The sequence below is a fragment of the Mauremys reevesii genome, linkage group 17 (genome assembly GCF_016161935.1).
Source record: "Mauremys reevesii isolate NIE-2019 linkage group 17, ASM1616193v1, whole genome shotgun sequence".
NCBI lineage: Eukaryota > Metazoa > Chordata > Testudines > Geoemydidae > Mauremys > Mauremys reevesii.
Window position 1 is genome coordinate 32,090,483 of NC_052639.1, and position 22,968 is coordinate 32,113,450.

General features: G+C 53.2%; 1 non-coding gene across 1 annotated transcript; it reads right to left on the reverse strand.

Annotated features, from left to right (window-relative positions):
• Nucleotides 1–10,050: 10,050 nt before the first annotated feature.
• TRNAQ-CUG lies at nucleotides 10,051–10,122 on the reverse strand. The gene has a single exon. It is a non-coding gene; the product is annotated as a tRNA-Gln (tRNA).
• Between the last annotated feature and the right edge of the window lie 12,846 nt (nucleotides 10,123–22,968).

Consider the following 22,968-nt stretch of genomic DNA (forward strand, 5'->3'; position numbering starts at 1 on the left):
AGCTGCCAGCCGAGGGAGCATTGTGTGTTTTTCACACACCTGAGCAATATAATGATGCTGAAATAACTTTGTAGTGCAGACATGGCCAAAGATTCACACACACACACACACACACACACACACACACACACACACACACACACACACACAGCTTGCAAGGAAAAGCTCACCTGCTTCTCTGCTTTGCAGAATCCAAACACATGCAAAGCATGTCAGGCCCTGGTGGAGCTGTCAGGGAGTCAGCTGTGGGCATCACTGTGTCTTAGCTCTAGGTAGGCACCATGGCTTAGCTGGCTAAAGCACCTACCTTCTAAACAAGAGATCCTGAGTTCAACTCCCAGTGGTGCCTTGTTGAGTAACTCTTTGGGTACCTGATATTAGCTGCTGTCAGAGGACAAAATACAGCATTAGGTGGGCCTTTGGTCCAGCCCAGGGTGGCTGTTTTTATGGTTTAAATTACACTCACAGGCACTGATAACAGAGTTACTGAAAGTTTGGGAGTTAAGAGCTGATAGGTCAGTGTTCCAGCCCATCACAGATGACCCCCCTCCCTCTGGGACAGGGGCAGGTCTGGGATCTCACACCAAATGCTCCTTGTGGCTGCCAGAATCTGTGGGCAGCTCATTTAGTTTCCACCCAGGATTGAGTCCTGCTTCGTGCACCGTGTGTGAGAATGAAAATCCTAAACCGCCCTTTGAAATAACGAAAGCAGCAGGACATGTTATTGTCCCTGTCCCAAAGCAGACAGACCAATGGAGAAATGCCATTGACTCCAGGCAATACTCCACTGCCATTTTACCTTTTCACTTTGCTAAACTCCCTCCCAACTTTGAGGGCTCCCAGAACCTGATATTGAGCTTGAGCTGAGATGTCTACAGTGCAAATTTACCACCCCATGGCCCTAGCCTGGGAGCCTGCACTGGCACGGGACAGCCCTGGGTGTTTCACTGCAGTGTGGACATAGCCTAGCATTATGTCTACACTGCCATTAACACACCCAAGTCACTATTCTCAAACCCTGGGTCAGTTGATTCAGGCTTGTGGGGCTTGTGCTGCAGGGTTATAAAATTACAGTGTAGACACTTGGGCTTCAGCCCAGCCTCCAAGACCCCACGAGGGGTGAGGGTCTCCGAGCCTGGGCTCCAGTCTGAGCCCCAGGAGCCCAAATCAGATCATCCAGGCCAGCCGGGCCACAGGGATTTTATCACAGTCTAGATGCCCTCTCAGGGTATGTCTACACTGCAATGTAAGCCCAGGGTTAGCAGAAGTCATGTCAGCAGCCCCAACACATAAACATAAACCATGAGGGAAAGACCCACCCCCAAATAAGCTAGGCAGTGTCCTTCTCCCTACGGTTCATAAGTCCAGCAACCAAAAGTCCTTTAACATGAGCCATCCCCTCTCCCACCCCACTCACAGCTGTTGTCCTTAGTCAGTGCAAGCCCAGAGGTGCCTCTGTAGAGTTCACCTGCCTGCCTGGGTGGAAAAGGGGGAAAATAAGAAGGCACCGTACTCACTGTGTTGTCTAGGGACTCACTCATCCCTCCACTGCCACCCTGTCCTAACATTGATCTAATCCCTAAATTTTAGTATTGGGACCCAGTCCCCAGCCTCACTCCCAACCAGAGCCTGCTCCTCTTCACCCTTCTCCTCTGTCCCAACCCACAGCCCCCTCCTATTCCCAGTGCCCCTCAATCCCAACCCACAGGCCCCCCGCTCCTCACGCTGCTCCTCAATCCCAACCCACAGCTCCCTCCTTCCCTCCAGCAGCAGGTGCTTCAGACCCCCTCAGGAAGATTTTCTTGCAAGGTTTCGTGTATGAGTCTGCATGTGGATTTACAGTATGTTGGAAATAGGTTGGGTTGCTTGCCGAAATGATCACTTGTGGCTGGTGTTGCATTCCCAGTCTCCATGTTATTGGGGCAGGAGAAACAAAGGGTTGTTATCCTCGATGTGTGAACCAGGGACTCAACCCTGGGTGGAAACTAAATGAGCTGCCCACAGATTCTGGCAGCCACAATGAGCATTTGGTGCGAGAGCCCAAACCTGCCTCTGTCCCAGAGGGAGGGGTTCATCCACGAGGGGCTTGGCCCACTGACCTATCAGCTCTTAAATCCCAAACTTTCAGTAATTCTATTATCAGTGCCTGTGAGTGTAATTTAAACCATAAGAAAAACCACACTGGGCTAGACCAAAGGTCCATCTAGCTCTGTATTTTGTCTTCTGACAGTAGCCAATACCAGGTGCTCTCAAAACATCTCAACAAGGCACCACTGGGAGTTGAACCCAGGATCTCTTGTTTACAAAACAGGTACTTTAACCAGCTAAACCATAGAGCCTGCCTGTGACTAAGGTACAGTGTCTGCTCACACCTGACTCCTGGGCCCCACCTGGCCCCACAAAGCAGAGGAGCAGGTGAGGTTTTCCTTGCAAGCTGTGTGTGTGTGAATCTTTGGCCAGATCTGCACTACAAAGTTATTTCAGCAGAATTATATTGCTCTGGTGTGTGAAAACACACAACGCTCCTCGGTCAGCAGCTTTTGGCTGGTGTACACACTGCAATGCCACGTTTGGCGACAAAACTGCCCTGTTTTGGTGGCAAAATAAAACCACTTCAATGAGAACAGTAGAGCTTTTGCATCAAACTTAAAGTGACAGAGTGTCAGTGTAGACACTGCTGTTCATTATATCACCATAACTGGCCTCTGCCAGTATCCCACAATACCCTCTGTGAACTCGCCTGCCCTGCAGTCCTGCTACAGAGCCATGGGCCTCTCCCCTTTCATAGCTCCAGGAAGTTCTGACAGCTGAGCCTGCTGCTCTGCTCCAGCAGCCAGGAGCAAATCACTGCTGTGGATGCTGCTCTCTCCCACCCTGCGAATACAGATCAGGGTGGCGGGAACTTCCTTGAATGGGGGAGCACCGGCATCTGAACTGTGACACCCCAGGACACCCCTTCCTCGAGGAGGCTCTTACCGTCTAAACAGGGTCGGCTGTTTTCAAGTAAAATCACTAAAAGGGAAGGAGAAAACTCGAAAGAGGTTCCTCCTGGCGCTCAGGTACGGGAACCCCAATATTCCCCCAGTCCTCAAAGAGAGACCTGGAGAAGGAGACTTGCTGAAGCAAAGCCACAGGGTCTCTGAGGTTTCCCTGGCCCCTCGCCCCTGTCCTGCCTGGCTGATGTCAGCATCTCTCTGTGAGGTCACCACCTCCCCACCACCTTTGGCCAATAGTCTGAGCCCCTGCAAAAGGCCTTTGTGATGTCACTGCCTGTCACGGACTCACAGATCGTGCCCACTCTTGGCCCCGTGCGGTCCATGGGGTGCCTTTCAGTGCGACAGCCCTTCTCGGTGTCCACTCTCTCTTGGGGTCAGGCCCCTCCACCTCCTGGAGCTGCCCCTCTCTGAGCCTTAGCACGTCTGTCTCTCGCCGTGGGCCCCTCAGGGAGTCCACGCGCTCTGGACCCCCTGGGCCTCCTCACCCCCGAAGGGGATGAGGCCCCCTGTTCTCTAGCCCAGAGCGACTCTCAGCCAGCGTAAAACAGGAGGGTTTATTGAGAGTTGAACACAGCACAGGAAACTCTCAGGGCCTCAGGCCTGGCCTCTCACAATAACAGCACATCCCAGTCCCCCTGCAGCCAGGTGGGCTCTGCCTGCTTCCCTCGCCAGCCCCAAGCCCCCCGCTTCCCAGCTAGGCCTCCGATATCTCCGGCCCCAAGCCCCACCGCTGTCCATTGTCTTTTCTCCAGGTAAACAGGGTTGCCTGGGCCTCCTCTCCTCTCCGCCCTCCTCTGGCTGGAACAGGTTGGTCACGGGGTCCTCTCCGCAGCCCATTGTCCTCCCACTGGCCAGAACCGCCTGTGACTCCTGAGCTGGGTCTCTGGGTCACCAGGTCACCAGTCGCTGGGGTCTCCATCCTCCAGGCCATCAGCCGGGGTCCCAAGTCCCTCTCCGGTCTTCTGTAGCAACAAACTCCCTTTCCCCTCACCTCGTTAAACCAGTAACACCTGGGAACACTGAGTCCCACTCCCTGTGCATGCAAACCACTGGAAAACACAGCAAACCCTAAGAAAATCCCCCACTTTGTCACAGAGCCCAGCACCTCTCCTCCTCTGGGCACCTAGAGCAGAGGCGGCTGGTGCTGATGGCTCCAAGGGAAGGCTTAAAAGCCACAGAACAATTGAGGTCAGGGCTAGAGGAGGGCAGGACCATGCCTAGGTGTGGCCTTCAGACAGGCACAAAGCACCCAGCCAGGCTGCTCCTGCCATGCCAAACACCCACTGAAGGCCACCCGCAGACAAGCATGCGGGGCGGCTGCTGATGCTCTGTGGCCATTATCGAAGACGGTAGGAAAGCAGGGCCAGCCCCCCTGGTGGGGCCTCTTACCGTTCCCACTCAAGGTGCTCGCTTTTGCCGTGGGGCAGGAGATTTTACCCCAAGAGGCTTTTCCCCAGCTGGCGAGAAGCAGAGAAACACCCAGGCTCCCAAGGCGCTATGTAGCAACCCCCCTCAAGCACAGGGACAGATGCACATTTGGAAGAGGGAAACTGCTCTACACTCCTAGCCCGGCAGCCGCCAGTTTCTTTGGCAAGTCAGGACTGGCTAAGGCGAGACGGGAAGCACCTGGGGCTCATGCCCCAGCCTTTGTGACGCCCACCCCCCAACTCCTTCCCGGGGCTCTAGCTGAAGCCAGAGCATTGGCCTGAGCAGCCAAGAAGAGGTTCAGGCCCTGAAGGGAGCAGGACTTTCAGCACAAAGGTAAAACTGGACAAGCACAACCACGAAGGGACTCAAACCCTCAATTGTCTAATCTAAAGTCAGACGCCTTATCCATTAGGCCACATGGTAAAAGTCCCTCTAGGTACTTCTTTGGAAAAGGCAGACACTGATGCGTCCGACGAAGTGGGGATTCCCCCACGAAAGCTCATGCTCCAGTACGTCTGTTAGTCTATAAGGTGCCACAGGACTCTTTGCTGCTTTTGCAGACACTGTGTTTCTCAGGTCAGCTACTGAGGGGGGCCGAGACTCTCTGGGCACAAGAAGTGGAGTTCCCAGCGACACGTTAGACTTAATTGTCTGGAGCCAGGTGCAGGGCTTTGGCAGGGAGGCTCGGGCATGGGGGCTGGGGTGCAGCGGATGGACCGGCTGTCTAGGTGGGGAGATTTAGTCTCACCGAGGAGGAATCCTGATGATAGGCAGTGGCCAGGTCCGGTGCAACCACTAGGCGAACTAGTCGGCCGTCCAGGGTGCCAAGTGGTTGGGGGCACCAAAAATCGCACTCAGGGGAGGCAGTGGAGTGGAGGTGAGCTGGGGCAGGGGGCTGGGAGGTTTGGGGGGAGGGCTGCCTGCAGCAAGCAATGGGGCGTGCAGGAACCACTCCTGTCCCCGCTCACCTCTGCTCCGTCTTCTGCCCTGAGCACGCCGCCCCCGCTCTAATTCTCCTCCCCTTCCAGGCTTGCGGCACTAAACAGCTGATTGGCACCGCAAGCCTGGGAGGCGGGAGAAGTGGAGCGGTGCCGGCGAGCTCAGGGGAGAAGGCGGAGTGGAGGTGAGCTGGGGTGGGGAGCTGCTGCAGGGGGGCTGCCCGGCTCTTCCCCATGGCCCCAGCCCCGCCCCCCTCCCTGCACTCCCTGCATGGTAAGTGGAGTGACCCAGCCCCAGCCTGGTCCACTTCCCTGGCTCCCAGCCACGCCGCGAGTGCTGTGGGTGGTTCCCCCCTCCCCTCAAGCTTGAGAGCCAGGGGAGCAGAGCAGGCTGGAGCCCCAGGCCTCCGTGGGGGCAAGCAGAGGGGGGGCTGGTCCCAGGCCTCCGTGGGGGATGGGGGGCTGGCTACCTCCTGCGGGAAGTGGAGTTACCCGGCCCCAGCCTGCTCTGCTCCCCTGGCTCTCAGGCTTGTGTTGGTGTTGGCTAGATTTGTGCGGGTGTTTGTGTATATTAGCAATTGTGTGTGTGTGTGTCAGGATTCATGCATGTGTCTGTGTATGTTTGCAATTGTGTGTGTGTGTATGCGCTCTGCCGCCCTCTGCCAGCACGACAACTATTTCTCTGTATGTCGCAGCCCCCATACCGTCGACCCCAGTGGAGATTTCCCCATCTTACAAGGGCTGGCTGGCCTGACCCTTCTCCCCTCTGCGGAATGTGGCGGGGGCTGCAGCTCTCCCCCTGTGGGGCAGGAGTGCCACGGTGTGGGGTGCTGGTCTCCAATGAACCAGGAGAGTAGCTCAGTTGAGGCAGGGCAGGGCGTGTGGTGTCCGTTCTGCATTGCCTGGTGCTGGGCCATTGCACAATCCCCAGCCACGCTGCACAGCGCACCCCAAGAGGGGACAAAGGGTCCAAGCACATGATCCTGCATGAGGGGATCATTCTCATTGGTAGCCATCCAGTGGCAGTGAGTTCCGCAGGCCTTGGCACATGCTGTGTCGGGCAGGAGGTCCTTGTATTGGGAGCTGTGGGAGTGAACTGCGTGCAGTTGTATCTCTGAGCACGATTGTGAATATTATGGTGTGTGGGGGTGATTGTGAGTGTGGCTGGGGCGGTGATTGTTGCTCTCTTTGGGGGTTGGGCTAGCATGTCCCTCTGGGTGTGTGGTGTCTGAGTGTTCTTGCGATTGTGTGAGTCTCTTTGTGCGTCAGAGTGTGTGTATGTATGTGTGTGTGTGTGACTTGCTGCAGAATACAAAATCCTGCAAAGCCATTTCCTAGTGGTTAGCCCAGCAACACACTGATACAAACAGTGTCACAGATGCACACACACACAGAGTAGGGCTCAGCCCCACCAGCAGGGGCAGCAGGGACACACACGTCTCTCCTGGGCCAGCTTGGACAATTTCCCATCACGACCCGGCACAGTGCTGGTGCCCCCACACGGGGTTGGGCAGTGACTGGGCAGGGGGGGCAGATGTGCCGGATCTGTAAAAGCAGCAAAGAGTCCTGTGGCTCCTCATAGAATAACAGCCGTGTTGGAGCATGAGCTTTCATGGGTGAATCCCCACTTCGTCGGATGGATTCAGAAGGAAGCACTTTGGGAAAATCAGTCAAGGCCCTTAGCTGAGCTGAGACACAGACCCAGTGACCCCTGCACCACCCTGGGAGTGGGGTTGAGTGGTCAGAGCAGGGAGGGGCTGGGCACCAGGACCCTGGGTTCTATCCCTGGCTCTGGGGTGGAGTGAACTGGGATCCAGGACTCCTGGGTTCCATAGGGGAAACTGTTTTTCCCTGTGCTTCCCTCCCTAGTGATCCCAGCCCAGCCCCCTAGTGGAGACTGAGCACAAGTGGGGGGAGTTGTTCTCCCACTTTGGACTTATGATTCAAACCCCTCCCCCAGGGGCTATGATATCATGAAATCTGCCCCCCCCCCCCAACACAGAGAAAACAGGTGGGATTCTGTCCACACGCAGAGAAGTTTCTCCGCCGGGCGCCGTCGGTTCATCTCGCTGCTCTCCCTACTGCCGCCAGACACTGCTCATCTGCATAACCCCGCCCATGGACACGTGACACCTTCTGTCCTGCTGGTTTCAAGTGAGTGAGTTGCCCTCGGGGAGTGAGCAGGTCCCAGCACGTCACAGCCCCAGCCAGGGCCGGCTCCAGGCACCAGCTCAGCAAGCAGGTGCTTGGGGCAGCCCAGGGGAAGGGGCGGCGTGTCGGGGTCTTTGGCAGCAATTCGGCAGCGGGTCCCTCGGTCCCTCTTGGAGGGAAGGACCTGCCACTGAATTGCTGCTGAAGAAGAAAGTGGTGCAGTGGAGCTGCCGCCGATTGTGATCACAGATTTTTTTTTCCTGCCGCTTGGGGCGGCAAAAACCCTGGAGCCGGCCCTGGCCCCAGCACACGTCATAGCACGTCACAGCCTGGGGCAGGGAGATATTGGGGAAGGGGATGAGGGGAGAGACCCAGCCCCATAGACCCATAGGGGCAGCAGGATATGGGGGGGCAGGAGAGGGGATGGCGGGGGAGAGACCCATCTCCATAGACCCCCAGAGGCAGGAACTGAGGGGAGAAGGGGGGAGGGAGGGATCCAGCCCTATAGACCTGTAGGGGCAGGGAGATATTGGGGGCAGGAGGGGAGAAGGGGGGTTGGCAGAGACCCAGCCCGGGGTGCAGGGGAAATGGGGTGGTTTGGAAGGAACTGGGGAGGAGAAGAGACACATGGCAGGACAGGGAAACCGACTCACTCCGAATACATGCAGAGCAGGGCAGGGCGGAGGCAGATCATGCTGGTCCCAGGGTAATTTCGGGGGGTTCTGATTCCCCACTCAGCTGGGGGGCTCACCTCTGGGCTGAGGAGGATGCAGGGGCTGTGTGTGTGTGTCAGGCTGGGGGAGCTGCCTGGGCAGAGGTGCTGGAACTGGGGGTGCTGAGCCACGTAAATTATCCCGATCTAAACGCCGTTGTAGAGAACACTATGTTGGCACACTGCTTCCTGGCAGCCAGAGACTGTGCTTTCTACACCTGCTCCTGTGGATGTGACCTCTCTCCTGATTGCTAAGGAAAGGAGCCTTTCCAGGAAATGGCCACAGCTTCTGGGAATCCGCATGTGGCTGTGAACAGAATTTGGCTCCTGGAACACAAGGCAACTTAAAAGCTGAGCACGCAGACAGGGGCTTGAACCCTGGCCCCTCAGATTAAAAGCCTGATGCTTTACCACCTGAGCTACCTGGGCTTGTTAAGAGCATCTTCACCGTTCACCACAGGAGTGAGCAGGCAGGCAAAAGAGAGGCAAAAGAAAGTCCCCAGAACTCCTCCTCTTTCTGCACAGCCACTGCCTGTCAGCAGGATTCCTCCTCCTCCTCCCTCCTGTGCCTCAGTGCGACTAACTCTCCACAGCTAGACAGCCGGTCTGTCCGCTGCACCCCAATCCCCCATGCCTGAGCCTCCCTGTCAAAGCCCTGCACCTGGCCCCGTATAATTAAGTCTCACATCTCACTGGGAACTCGACTTCTTGTGCCAGAGAGTCTCGCCCCCCCTCAATAGGTGACCCAAGAAACACAGTGTCCACCTTTTCCAAAGAAGCGCATGAAGAAGGCGCCCGCATGGCTTAATGGATAAGGTGCCTGACTTTGAATTAAGAACTTGAGGGGTCAAGTCCCTTTGTGGTTGTGTTGATGCAGTTTTACCTTCGTGCTGAAAGTCCTGCTCCTTTCAAATCTGGAACCTCTTCTTGTCCGCTCAGGCCAATGCTCTGCCTTCAGCTAGAGCCCCGGGAAGGAGTTGGGGGATGGATGTCACAAAGGCTGGGGCATGAGCCCCAGGTGCTTCCAGTCTAGCCTTTGCTATTCCTGAATTCCCAAAGGAAATGGACGGCTGCCCGGGCTAGCGTGTGGAGCAGTTTCCCTCTGTCCCTGTGCTTGAGGGGGGTTGCTACATAGCGCCTTGGGAGCCTGGATGTTTCTCTGCTTCTCACCAGCTGGAGAAAAGCCTCTTGGGATAACATCTCCTGCCCCACTGCAAAAGTGAGCATGGAGTATGGGAACGGTAAGAGGCCCCACCAGGGGGGCTGGCCCTGCTTTCCTACCATCTACTGATGTTGGACACAGAGCATCAGCAGCCACCCCGCATGGTGGTCTGCGGGTGGCCTTCAGTGGGGGTTTGGCATGGCAGGGAGCAGGCTGGCCGGGAGTCTTGTTGCCTGTCTGCTGGCCACACATAGGCATGGTCCTGTCCTCGTCTAGCCCCGCCCTCAGTCGCTCTGTGGCTTATAAGCCTTCCCTCAGAGCTGTCAGCACCAGCCGCCTCTGCTCCAGGTGCCCAGAGGAGGAGAGGTGTGCTGGGCTCCAGCCTGGGACTCTGCCTCCCTCCTGCCTATCAAGCCTGGCCCTGGCACTGCTTTCTTCAAGTGCCATGTGAGCAAGAGGAAAAGTGTGGCTACAAGCACCAGACTTGTGGGCATCAGGTGAAGCAGTGAGAATCCCAACCACTAGAGCCACTTCTAAACCCCCACCAAAGACCTGGCTCTGGTGGGGAAAGGAGTTAACCAGCAGGAGGGGAATGACCCACTTTTGTATAGCTGGAGACAGGAAAGCACTTTGAGCACCAGATCTTTACCACCAGCTAACACAAGGTCCCACTGAGATTTGAACTCAGATTGCAGGATTCAGAGTCCTGAGTGCTGCCCGTTACACCATGGGACCAGCTTGTACTGTTTTCTCGGGACATTGGAGACTCTCACAGGGCTGGCTTGTGTAAGGGACTGTTGGCCCTTTACTAAAACTTAGTGGGGTTTGGTTGGCTAGTTCCCAGTCCCAATAGAAGGGGGAAGGGCCAATGGGAAATCAGGACCCTGAGACTGACAGGCCCCTGGGGCAATGGTCACCAACGGTAGGGAACAACCAACGGGTAGGGAACAAGTGAGAATTTGTTAATGGAGAAAAATTCCTGGTGAAAATTGGCAAAGCTGTGCAGATTTTGAAAAGTTCCAGTGAATTTACACATGAAGATACAAACAGAGAGACAAACACGCACACAGAGAATGAGAAAATCACACACTGCACAGGCCCACACAGACATAACAAAAACCAAACCCACACAGCACACAGAGCCATATACACAAAAAGGAAAACCTCACAAAATATAGAAAGAACAAATCCACACCAAAAATACAGCAAAAGCCCACAACAGGAAACACAAAACCCACATATCAAAAGAATACAAAGCAAAAAACAATATTAATGCAAAAATCATACACACATCCATGCACACAGAACTATGCAAGACATCCACCAAAATCACACAGGACCCACATGCACATCAACGTGACAGATGAAAACCACACCAGCATACAGCAAGCCAGGCAGGGTTTGAGTCTCACAGCGAAGAGGGTGAGCACACAGGTGGTTTGGGGAGCAAAGACTGAGGGGGAGTCAGGGGCAGTGCTCTGGGTTCTGCCTGACCCCTCCTGACACAGGCAGCTGGTGGAGGGCAGAGCCTGGTAGATCTGTGGAATCTGCCCTGCTCTCTGTAAAGCAAGGGGACCTCAGTGTCTTCTGAGCAGGAATTGTATTTTCTGCAGAGCAAACTGATTGGCAGAAGCCATTTGCTTAAAGGAAACTAGGGCTGCAGGTGAGGTTTGAACTCACAACCTCAGCATCACTCCACTCAGCACTGCTCTGTAAGTACTGGGCACTAACCCATTGCACCACTGGGCCCTGCTTTCAGGAGCTTGTCTCCATGTTTCATGGCTGGATTAGAGGAGTGGGGAGGTTGCATTAGCTAATACAAATCCATATGAAAGGCTGCAGAATGGCAGCAGCAGAGGTGGGGAGCCTCCTTCCATGTGAAAGAGCTGGTTCCCCCTTCCGTTGCTCAGGGGAAGGTTGGTGCTTTGAGCCCACCTGGTGCTGGAGCATCTGATGGGTGAGATTAACGGGACTCAGGGAGGGGAAGGAAAGGGAGGGGAAGTCTTTTCTATCCCTGCCTAGCTCCACTAGTCTCCTGTGGCCCTTTCGGCTCCGTGCTCCCCTGTTGGGGAGATGCAGAGACAAGCCCCCATCGGGGTGAGTCACCGAGAGGCTGTGTCCCGTGGCGTGTGTGGGGGAGGGTTGGATGGGGCTCAAGGGGAGAAGGTTGTGTGTGACAGTGCGTGGGGGAGGGGGAGGGTGTGTTCCTTAGGATAGAAACAGAGGTGAAAGTAAGCTGGTACAAGCTGGTACGGCATAGCGGCAAGAGCCAATACGCACCGGCTTTTGCTGTGGGGATTGAAAGGGCTCTAGGCTCCCCGCCACAGCTGGCAGCCCAGAGCCCTTTAAACCCCCCACCCGCGGCTCCGGCGGCCAGGCTGGGGCCAGATTTAAAGGGCTCTGGGCTGCTGCGGCTGCGGTCAGCCCAGAGCCCTTTGAATCCCGGCCGCGGCTCTGGTGGCTGGGCTGGGGCCAGAATTTAAAGGGCTACCTCTGCAGCTGGGAGGCCCTGGTTCATGTAAAGGCCCTTGGTCTCCCAGCCACAGCTGGTACTCCAGGGCCTTTAAATCTTGAGAGGCCACGCCCCCTTCCAGATGAGGCCACGCCCCTTCTGGATGAGGCCACGCCCCCTCGGGACTCCGGCAGTACCGGTAAGTCCTGTGTTACTTTCACCCCTGGATATAAATGATGGAAAACACAGGGTAGTGACAGTGAAGCCCCGTGTCTGAGTGTTATGACTATGTGTGGTGTGGCCATTCACCTTCTCCTCCTATGGTCTCAGCTTTCATTGAATCCAGCATTTTTCTCCTGTCATCATCCAAGAGGTGTCCCACATGCCTCAGCTAACGAGTGACCCTCTTAGAGACGCTGAGGACTGAACTGATTTCAGCTGCGGGGCAGCTCTGCTAGGTCTTTATTCATTTGCATAGGAAAATAGTGTTTAAATTCATTTCAAGCCCCCCTCACCTTCAGCGAACTCCTGAACATACTGGAGATGGGTGTGGAAATCGATTTTCATTTGAAAAGTTTCTTTAAGGGACTCATTTGGAGTGGAACTAGGAACCCATTACCCTACAGGAAACATTCACCCACTGAGCTATACTCTCAACAGAGAACATCCTGTATAGCCCAGAGCAGGAACAGTTTTTAACCTGGGGTTAGTAAACTTTATCTCTATACAAACACCACAGCTTACAAACTCCCACCCCGCTCTGTGTCACCAGAGCACAACAACTCTCCTTGGAGCACACACAGCTCCCCAGCTCCCTGCCCGTCAGTCTCTCCAGCATTGCTCCAATCCCTTAAAGCAGGGTCTCAACCTCAATTTACCTTAGGGCCAGGGCCAGTCCTCCAATCCTCCCAGTGGGCCAATAATGTCACATTATACGCCCAGAACCAGCCCCCAAAACTCCACCCCCACCTACCTAAGGCTCTGGGAGGGAGTTTGGGTGAGGGAGGAGGTCTAGGGTGCAGGTCCTGGGCTGGGGCTGGGGATTGGGGTGCAGGAGGGTGCAGCCTCTGGGGGAGTTTGGGTGCAGAAGGGGAGAGAGGCTGGTCTCTGGAAGGGAGTTTGGGTGGGGGTGGGGTTCTGGGGTGCAGGCTCTGGGATGGAGTTTGCAGCACCGTAACATGGGCGAGGCGAGTGAGGCACTTGCCTCGGATGCAGAAAGTGGAGGGGCGCAGCTCTACCACAATCAGAGGCGCTTCTGCTGCCACTTCTTCGGCGGCAGTTCGTCAGTGGGTCCTTCTCTCCGAGAGGGACTCAGGGACCCACTGCTGAATTGCCACCGAAGGATGAATGAAGCGGCGGTGGCAATTCAGTGGCAGGTCCTTCCTCCGACAGGATCAAGGACCCGCAGCCAAAGAGCCTGGAGCTGGCCCTTGCCTCGGGCACAAAAATTCCTTGTACGGCTCTGGGAGTTTGGGTGCTGGGTGCAGGCTCTGGGCTGGGGCAGGGGTAGGAGGAACAGGAGGAGGGGTGGGGTGCAGGCTCTGGGAGGGAGATTAGGTGGGCAGGAGGGTGTGTGTGGAGGGAGAGGGTGCTGGCTGTGGGAGGGAGTTGGGGCAGGTGTGTGTGGACCGGGCTGCAGGCTCTGGGAGGGAGTTTGCAGGAGGAGGGGGTATGTGGGGAGGGGTGGCGGTGCAAGCTCTGGGAGGGAGTCAGGTGTGGCGCTTACCTGGGTCTCCAAGGTGGGGTGGGCTGGGGGCCTCAACGTTCTGCTGCCCCCGGGCATCACCCCCGCAGTGTCCCATTGGCTGCAGGGGCTCGGGGTGGGGGCAGCGCATGGAGGCCCAGCCCCACCCTGCCCTGCCATGGGGAGGGGCCGACGGCCACTGGAGCGAGCAGGCAGATGCTGCTCAGCTGTGCTGCACTGCTGGGGTCCCTGGGGAGGAGCGCCTGGAGGCAGCAGGTGGGGCCAAGGGAGAGATCCGGTTCCCAAACTGCTGGAGCCCCACGGGCGAGATCTGGGGATCAGGACTGCCAGCCAGCCAAACACCTTTAAGAGGAGGCGTCCCTCTCCCTGTCAAAAACTGATCTTCCTCCTTCAGTTCAGTGACAGCCTGAATTGTTCCTTATCCCGGCAGAGCCAGAGGATTGAAAGCAGCAACATCAAACCCCGGTGTAGCTCGCAGGAATGGACATAAACACTCCCTGGTGTCTGAGGAGATGTTCAGCTTTGCCCTTGGTCAACTACAAGGCCAAAGGGAAAAGAGGTGGCACCAAACACAGGTACAAGTACTAACAACAGTGGCTGCCTTTTAGCCATAGATTTTAATCAGGGCAATAAGTTGAAACAACCCCCTGTTAAATCGAGGGCCGCCCAGAGGATTCCGGGGGTCCAGGCTCTTCGGTGGCGGGGGGCCCCCGCTTTGGCGGTAAGTTAGCGGCGGAGAGTCCTTCCGTTCCGGGACCCGCTGCCAAAGTGCCCCAAAGACCCACAGCGGGGGCCCCCCACCGCCGAATTACCGCCGGCGGACCCGCCCCAGTGCAGCCCCACCACGGGCCTTTGGGGCACTTCAGTGGCGGGTCCCGAACGGAAGGACACCCCTCGCCGCCGAATTACCGCCAAGACCCGCTGCACTCGGCGCAGGTTCCGCCGCGGTAATTCGGTGGCGGGGGTGTCCTTCTGTCCCAGAGAGGAAGGACCCTGGCAGGCAAAGACCGGGAGCAAAGAAGCTCTGGGGGCCTGGGTCCCATGAGAGTTTTCCGGGCCCCGGAGCGAGTGAAGGACCCTGCCCAGGGGCCCCAAAAACTCTCGTGGGGCCCCCTGCTGGGCCTGGGGCAATTGCCCCATTTGCCCCCTCTGGGCGGGCCTGCATACAGGAGGCCTGTGATATGCAGGGGGTCAGATTAGATGCTCTAATGGTCTCTTCTGGCCATAAAGTCGACTAATTTCTGAAAAACTGAGTGTAGCATTGGGAGCAGCAGCGTCTGATGTTTTCCTGTCTAGCCGGCTTGCTTCCTAGAACGAATGCTCCTTGAGTGGGGTGATCCACAGGAGTAGCTCAAACCTCCAGAGTGCCTGGCCAGGGCAGGACATTAGCCCAGCAAGGGAGGGGTGTGGCAGTGGGGCCAGGATTTCATCCCATGATATCAAAATTCATCTTAGTAAAAGTATCAATGAATCAGTTTGCAGGATTTATATCAAGCATCCTAAAGTAGTTTACATATTGCTCTAATTAAGAGATCATCTCTCTGCTGGAGAATGTTATCTTAGGATAATGGTCTCCGCTGCCGAAGCATTTATGGAAAAAATGTTGACGTGTGATATTTATTTTCAAAACCTAAGGCTTTGATCCTCTCTCAATGTTCTGTTACGATGACTTTGTTTCTGTTCAAATTATCAGAATATATATCTAATAATTTTCTCAGCTGAATGTTGAAGCAGTAAAGTAACAGATGTTTCCCAAACAGTTATTGACCTGAAGCATCGTGATTCGTTTAGAACAACTTATTGTTTGATTCAGCCAGTCAGATCAGTTCAGTTTATCCATAAAAACACATCCAGAGAAAGTTGACAATGGTGATGGAGAGAGGGTGGGTGAGAGGGGCTGAGCTGTTGTCTTAAATACTCTTTATGCATCTGATTAATTAGCACAGATTTAATTTAATATACATCTAGTTTAAAATTGGAAGAACTTTACTACTTACTCTCTACTTTCTCTTCATGTAAATTCAAGCATTGCACTATGCAAACTTGGGACAGCTATAATGTTAAAGAACCTGAATCTCTAAACAGGACTCAGGAGGGCATTCGGATAAAAATCCCAGCACCTTCCCTCTTCTGACATTTGGGGAAGAGGAGTTCTCTGGGCTTCTCCCAGGGCATCGCCCTGATCCCACCCCTATATTTCATATTTACTGCTGATTGATAGATTTAACCTCCAGTTGGTTTGGTGGCTTTAGCTGGTTTTGTCAAGCTCTGTTATTGTCTCTAATTCCTTCATCAGCACAGGGAAAATACAATGAATCAGCCTGGCTGATTCTCCTCTGTGTGTCTTTAAAAATACAGTGAATTTAAAAGACACTATTATTGTTTATTTTTTGTTTGCACAGGTTCCATTCTGGGAGCTATGTATACAAGTCATTGTTAAACCTCAGGAACATCTGAGTTCAACTCCTTTAAAATAATGTTTGAACTATAAAGAAAATTAAACAGTGATTTCTTTTGAAATGTCAAGCTATTTTGCCCTTTTTCTAAAAAAATTCTCCGTGTCAACTAAGTCCTTGGATTGTTTGAAAACAAAATTTATTTTTGCATGGGGAAAATTTTATGTTCAATACCCACATGAGTAACTCGTGGGTGCTGGGAATCCTTGCAAGGGGGGACACAAGGAAGCACTGTCCCTCCTCAGTATGCAAAATGGGAAAAGATCAATGGCTGGAGTAGCTTCCACTGCTCTAATACCCTATTAAAGTCAATGATTTAGGTACATAACTATAGGCACTCAAGTATGGAAATTTTGGCCTATGTGATTTGACCAGGGCCACAGTGGGAGCCAGTGTCAACGCTAGGATTAGTCCTTTGTTCTCATCCCTGAGCCCACTACATACTATATTGCCTCTTCTATTTGTCTGCCCCTTTTTGTGGTCAAACGTCATGCTGGATGCTCAGCAGAAGAACTTGTGATGGTCCTAGTGTATCAACGGTAGCCTGAGTGGTGCTGCCCACTCCAGCTGCAAAATGATCTGGGGCCTTCCCAAAAATCAAAGAGCTTCTGGCTGTGATTTGTCAGTCCTCAAAGGCCAGCCAGGTGACTGCAAACAGCTTACAATCATTAGGAAAAATTAGTATCAAGATTCCAACTCTAGCAGTCAGACAACATTGGTTCAATTTACAAGAGATTACTTTTTATATTCCTTGGTTCCCCCCAAATTAGGAAGGGCCTGTGACCACAGGTCCTGCAGGGTACAAAGGGCAGGTCTACATCCCTTTTCACTTTGTGCATAATCCTGCCTGCTACCTTTTCAGTTTCAGTTCTGCTACCACAGCACTGATCAGCACATAAGAATAGGAAAGGGCACACACACACACCCCTCCTGGTGTTGGGAGGGGAACATAGGAATGTTATGTGCTCTTATTCAGCACATAAGAATGTTATGGCACATAGGAATGTTATGGAATAACATAGGAATGCCTTAGGGCACATAGGAAAGGGCACGCTGGTAGCACACGGCCAGGCGGACCAGTGTGCCTCTGCCTCCCAACGGGGCTGCGCACCTGTGTCTGTCTGTCTCCCCCCCAGCTCCACCAACGTGGCCTGATAGTTCACGCTTGCGATCTGGTCACCCTCCCGCTCCCTCCATCCTTCACTCCCTTCCCTGCACCCCCCAGCACTGTCCTCCGTCCCGTCCCCTGTCTCCATCCGTCCCTGCCCCCTTCGTCTCCTCCGTCCCGTCCCTGCATCCCCCCAGCCCTGTCCTCCGTCCCGTCCCCTGTCTCCATCCGTCCCTGCCCCCTCCGTCCCCTCCGTCCCGTCCCTGCATCCGCCGCCGCCTCCCCTCCAGCACAGGTGCGCGAGGCGCTGGGTCGCTGCCCGCGAGCGGGGGGGCGGGGGGAGGAACCGCCCCTGCGTCGCGGACTCCTCCTCGGTGACGTCATTGCCGCGCGCTGCCAGCCAGCTGCTTTGTTTGCGTCACGGCCCATTTTTCCCCCCTCCCTGCCCCACGTGTGCCGAGAACGTTTGTTTTGGTGGTTGCCGCGGCGACAGTGGGCGGAACCCCGGTGACCACGCTGGTTGGGCGGGGGGCAGAGGGCGGTGACGTCACAAGTGGGGCGGCCCGGTCGCGCGGCGTGACAGTTCCCAACGGACAGTGTCAGCGCTCTGGGCGCGAGCCCCGCCCGCGAGGACACCCCCCACTCCCCCCCCCGCGCACCAGGAGGCAAGAATTGAAACAATCTGGGTTCAGTTCCCAGTTTTGCCGCAAATTCTCCACGCAAACTTGTTACACACCGGTGGCTGGCCCGTACCACTGACTTGGGCTCACACGACTCAGGCTGTGGGGCTGTTTAATTGTCATGTAAAAGTTCCGGCTTGGGCTGCAGCCCAAGGTCTGGCACACTCCCACCTCCCAGGGTCCTAAGGTGAAAAGAGACAAATTCATATTACAATTAAGGCACAAATATTCAACAGCGAGGATGATTCACTACAGGAACAAGCTACCAAGGAAAGTGGTGGATTCTCCGTCTCGTGACATCATTTCATGAAGACTAGATGCCTTTCTTGAATGTGTTTACCCCAAAAGTAGCTAGTGTGTCATACAGGAGGCCTGTGATATGCAGGGGTCAGATTAGATGCTCTAATGGTCTCTTCTGGCAATAAAGTTGACTAATTTCTTTAAAACTCAATGTAGCATTGGGAGCAGCAGCGTCTGATGTTTTCCTGTCTAGCCGGCTTGCTTCCTAGAACGAACGCTCCTTGAGTGGGGTGATCCACAGGGAGTAGCTCAAACCTCCAAAGTGCCTGGCCAGGGGCAGGACATTAGCCCAGCAAGGGAGGGGTGTGGCAGTGACATCACAAAGGCCTTTTGCAGGGGCTCAGACTATTGGCCAAAGGTGGTGGGAAGGTGGTGACCTCACAGAGAGATGCTGACATCAGCCAGGCAGGACAGGGGAGAGGGGCCAGGGAAACCTCAGAGACCCTGTGGCTTTGCTTCAGCAAGTCTCCTTCTCCAGGTCTCTCTTTGAGGACTGGGGGAATATTGCGGTTCACGTACCTGAGCGCCAGGAGGAACCTCTTTCGAGTTTTCTCCTTCCCTTTTAGTGATTTTACTTGAAAACAGCCGACCCTGTTTAGAGGGTTAGAGCCTCCTCGAGGTTTGAAACTGTTCAGTCTGATCCATCTGGTGACAGTTGAATTCATGGAAAACATGATCTTAAGGAGGCAGAATTTTATTCCAAACCTGGGATCTTGTCCCTTAGAATCACTGAGGACATTAGGGTTTGTCCTTTTGGTTTCACCTTTACCTCCATCCATCCCTCCTTTCTCTTCCTCTCTTGCTTCTTTTATCCTTTCTCCTGTTCCCCTCCTAACCCCAGGAGAGGGTGTGTGTGTGTGTGTGTGTGTGTGTGTGTGTGTGTGTGTTGCGGGGGAGTGCTCGGCAGCTCTCACTTTGGGAGGTCCACCCCAAACTGAGGGGCTGCAGTAGTGCTGGGGCAGTGATCCCCGCCAGTGACCTGGGCCATCCTTTTAGCTCTCTGGTGAGACCCCTCAGCCTCCCCTCCTCAGTCTCTACCCTGATTGGCTGAGCAGGGGGTTATTGACAGGAGCAGACTCAGGTCCTTGTTGTTCTCTTTAAGACCAAGTAAATAAGTCATAACCACTTATATGTTTGATGGATTTTGCTGCTTCTCTGCATTAATTGTCTCTGAGCAGTTCATGATTCTCTCTAACATTGCAGTTCTCCTAAAATACTGGCTGAATAATTACTGTGCATACTTGTTGGTCTGGAGCTCATCTGAGAGCACTTTAAAATCTCAGTCTGCCTGTGTATGGGTCTTCTCTCACTAGGATAGTCTGAGGCCTTTTTCTTAGGCTAAGGACTTTGGCTAAGCAGCAGGGGCAGCCATTAGCTGGGAAGCGAAGGGTCACATCCTCTCATCCCAAACCAGTCACACTGAAATAAGGTGCTATTAGGCTGTTAGGAAGACGATCCTGTCTGTATGATGCCCATCACCACCAGATAAAGAAACAGATCTTAAGATGGATAAAAGAAACTTAGTTTGACAGCATCCTGTCTGGCAAGAAATCACTTATCAATGGCTCTGACTGCGAAACTCTCATTTCTGTATTGTTCTATCTTTATGGCCCTCACTTTTCTGTTGTTTATCTGTCTGGTTCTCTAATTGTTTCTCTCTTCTGTACAATCAATCGTGCTAGGTGTAGCTGGCAATATGACTATATAAACTGGGGTCAAACAGGAGGGGGAAGGGAAATTGGAATCATGTTTATTAAGTGGGGGGAACAGGAACCGGGACACAGGCAAGGCTGGGAAGGAGGACGGGGGTAAATGCTCTGCAGCATCAGAGCTGGGAAGGGAACACTGGGGAACAGACTGTATGGGTGTATAGAGATAAGCCCGAGTGGTGTGAAGGGCTTGGAATATGTAATCTTATAAGTGTAAAAATTGTATGGCTACGCAACCACCCAGTGACATCATCAACAAAGTGCCCATTTGTGTCTGGGTAGCGGCCCTGCTATGGGAGGGAGTGTGACGTTATTGGTATAAACTGGGACCATATAGAACATGGTTTGTAACCAAGGTCCTGTAGTGCCACCAAATGTTAGATAAAGGGGGTCATATAAGATGTCTAAGACCAGGTTATGGGTTGCTGGTTATGACTATGCTGTCTGTGTGCATGTGTCATTTTTAGTTGAAGTTATGTATATTGGCTCTATACTGTCTGTATTTCAAGTTGGTGCTGTGCTTCTGGGAAACATCCCAGACAAGTTGGTGTTAGCTCTGCCCAGCTTGCTTGATGGCCCATTAAGGACCATCAGCTACACAATTGACCCATGGAGAGAAGGCAGACACGCCTTGTGACTCAGCAAAGTATGCAGGACTGGCCCATGTGACTCCAGACTCCATTTTGCTGTAATTTTCCACAGTAAGGACAAAGAGGTTCTTACACCTGGAAAAGCCTATCTAAGGCTGATGCCTCATCTCCATCTGGTCTACAATCCTGCTTCTTACCTCTGGAGGGACTTTGCTACAAACTGAAGCTCTGCACAAAGGACTGATGACCCATCCCAGCGGGGGATGTACTCCAGAGACTTGATTTGAACCTGCAGTTTATGCCATCACTGCTACAAGCCTGAACTAAGAACTTTGCCATTACTGTATGTAATTGATTCCATTTAACCAATTCTAGCTCTCATCTCTATCTTTTTTCCTTTATGAATAAACCTTTAGATTTTAGATTCTAAAGGATTGGCAACAGTGTGATTTGTGGGTAAGATCTGATGTGTATATTGACCTGGGTCTGGGGCTTGGTCCTTTGGGATAGAGAGAACCGTTTTCTTTTATTGGGGTGTTGGTTTTCATAACCATTCATCCCCAGGACGAGTGGCACTGGTGGTGATACTGGGAGACTGGAGTGTCTAAGGGAATTGCTTGTGTGACTTGTGGTTAGCCACTGGGGTGAAACCAAAGTCCTCTTTGTCTGGCTGGTTTGGTTTGCCTTAGAGGTGGAAAACCCCAGCCTAGGGCTGTGAATGCCCTGTTTGAGCAATTGGTCCTGATTTGACACTCTCCGTTGGGTCCCGCCAGAACCGCATCGTCACAGGGAGGAATGCAGCAAGGACTCAGGATCAGTGGCCAGGGTCACTGAGCATAGACATGGGGAGGTTATATGGGGAGAGGGGTTATGAGTGGGAGAGGGAGGTCAAATGTTAAAATAATGATATTTGGGGGGGGAAATGTAAAAAGAAGTGAAACTGAACAGAAATAAAACTGGAGTGTAGGCTCTAAAGCAACAAGGCTTCAGTAGGGATTGAGGGTTAAAGGTCTGGGATCCCCCACAGCTCTAGATTCCCAAACCTCTCCTCCCTCCCAATGACCCACCCAGCCCACTTCCCGGGTGCCCTTTCTCCACACTCCTCCCTTCTTCCCATTACTCTCAGCCGGCACCACTTCCCGGCACCTTGGGAGCTTCTTGTATTTTCTCCTCATCTCTCACTACCTCCTACCTCCCTGCTGCTTCTTAGCTCTAACCCTGCACACACCCTCCCATGTCCTGGCACCCCAGAATTATCTACTCCCCTCTTCTCCGCCCCTCCCACGACTCTCTTATCCCTTCACCCATGGGATCCTGAATGGCAACATTACACGCTCTCCTAAAAGAGCTCATCTCACTGTCACACAAACCATGCATGAGTCATACACATATTTACTCAATTTAGAATTCTACAGGAGGCATATTTTCCTCTTAAAATGAGGAAAAGGCATGAAAGCTACAGTGATTAATATAGCCAATAAGGATATATTAAATCCAATTTTAAAATGACTGACGGCACCAAAAAGGCACATGTCCAAAAATGATACTAGCGTGTGGGAGATAAGGCAAAAGGGGGGCAAGAAAACCTGCAAAACTTGTATGATGAATAAAGGTATACAGTTATTACTACTCAGGTTCTTTAGAGACCCCACAGCTTCTAATAACCCAGGCGACAGGACTCCTTACCCAGCAAGACCACCGTCTCATAGTTCTCCTGCATGACATCCCTGTAGAGGGCTCTCTGAGTGGGGTCCAGCAGAACCCACTCTTCCCTGGTGAAATACACAGCCACCTCCTCGAAGGTCACCGGCCCCTGAAAGAGCAAGAGTCCAACACTCAGTACCTGCTGCCCCACTCACAACCCCACTATTCACGGAACAGCAGCACCAGGTAAATGGGAGCTCCAGGAGGCACATGTTAACAGAGTCCCACCCCACCTTGCTTAGAGCAGCCAGGAGGCATCAGAGGGTGGAAAGAGAGAACCTTTGTGTCTCCCAGCTGACAGACAGAGGCAGAGTCATCACATTTATCACATAGCTACTAACCAGGGCTTGATATAGGAGATGGGGCTGTCTCTGACCCTGCTGGTGGCTCCTGGTAGGAATCTCCAAATAAAATATATGGAAGAACGGGGAAGTCAACAGTAAAGAATATAAGTTAGAAAGTCAGAATTGTAGAAAATTGGTAAGGGAAGCTATCAGGAATCAATGACCACTTAATGAAAATAAGAAGGAAGTTTTAAAAAAGTATATTAAGTACAAAATTAATCCCTAACAATGGTAGTGGTAAATTACTAGATAGAAATGGCAGAATTATCAAAAATAATACAGAAGAGGTAAAAGTGTTCAATAAATATTTCACTCCTGGAGTTGGAGAAAAACAGATGATGTAATCATATAAGACGTTGACAACGACAGTCTTTCCATCCCAACAATAACTCACGAGGATGTTAAACAGCAGCTATTACAGTTAGACATGTTTAAATAAGCAGGTCCAGATAACTTGTATTAAGAGTTTTGAAAGACCTGGTGGAGGACTGTTAATGTTGATTTTAATTAGGACTTGGACCAATGGGGAAATT